The following is a 1375-nucleotide window of genomic DNA, read 5'->3' as shown; positions in this document are numbered from 1 at the left end:
TTTGCCAGGGAGAATCATAAGCCCCCCAAATCCCTCTGATGACAATTTCCTGTATTCTTCCCTGCTTATCTGTGTCTCAGAAACCAGCTCTGGGGAGGGGAGGAATAGAGAAGATCACAGCCTCAGACAGTCTGGGATCTACAGGGTCAGGGACGGCGAGCTGTGGCATGATTAGGAGAAACGTTTGCCTCTGGCCCAGGGTGGGCTGCGGTCTGCCCGCCCAAGTCCTTTGCAGGAGGGGCAAGCCCCGTCATGATACCTGAAACAGGGACACAGGTGAAGGCCCAGAGGACTTTCTTGGCACATAACTTGGGGCTTGTTTTCTAACAGTTCTTTCATCGTTCACGACGTTGATTGTACTTGCTGTATTTCACACTAAGAGAGGCACAGAGAAGTCTCAATGGAGTCAATGAGTCAAACCATGGGCAGATACGGAAAACCAATCTCAAAGTGAAGAGAGCAATGCGGGATCCATTGGAAAACTATGCAGAAGGGACAGGTGGGGGGGTTTCCAGTTTAGCTTGGGCAAGGGGCGGGGGGTGGGGGGTGGGGGGTGGAGGGAGGAGGACGAGAAGAGAAGGTGCCGAGGTGCGGAAGTAGGAAGACACGAGAGGGGGCTCAAGAGGAGGCGAACTCGTCATCGCGGTCTATTCAAGTTCCAGACTGGACAAAGGTCTTTCTCGCAGTTAAGTTCACATACGTTCCAGATTCAAAACCAGAGGGATTCTGTCAAGAAGAAAGTCTCTCCCATGTGCGGAAAACATGTTTTAATCTAAGTGCTGGGGGTGCCAGAAACAGGACTGGCGCTGTGGTGCGTCTCGCAGATGGATGTCCCGCGTTCTCTGCTCTAGAACAACAGGATTTCAGAACACCCCCTTGCACCCAGTGGCTTGCACCTTCAGCCTGCCCCCTGCCCCCAAGGCGCACACCAGCTGCTCTAGACCCCCCTCCCGCCCCTGCCCCTTTGTCTGCAGGCCGGCATCTGCCCCGCCACAATAAACTGTCGGCTTCTTGCACGTGAACCAAGGAACCGGCCCAACCCGGGGTTCCAGGCCTTCCCCGGGCCCCTTCCGGCTTTCGCCAGGTTGCGAACAGCCACCCGTCTCGAGGCCCGGCAGCGCGTTCGCCAGGATGCTCGGCCCTCTCCCAACCCGCGGCCTCCTCCCCTCTCCCCTGCTGCTGCTGCTGCTGCTGCTGCTGCCGCGAAAACCAGGAGAAGTGGAATGCGCACGGCGAAGCGCCGCGCGGTCGCGGCGGCACTGGGCATGCTCGGCGCCCAGGGCAGGTTTGGGCGGCGGGGCGGACGCTTCCTCACTAGCCGGGCGCCCGAGCCGGCCGCCGAGGCATAGGTGGAGGCTGAGGCTGCCGCGCGCCG

This window comes from Herpailurus yagouaroundi, unplaced genomic scaffold (assembly GCF_014898765.1).
Source record: "Herpailurus yagouaroundi ecotype Mexico unplaced genomic scaffold, PumYag 29, whole genome shotgun sequence".
NCBI classification, from domain to species: domain Eukaryota; kingdom Metazoa; phylum Chordata; class Mammalia; order Carnivora; family Felidae; genus Herpailurus; species Herpailurus yagouaroundi.
The sequence above is the reverse complement of the archived record's forward strand: the minus strand, read 5'-3'. Positions refer to the sequence as shown.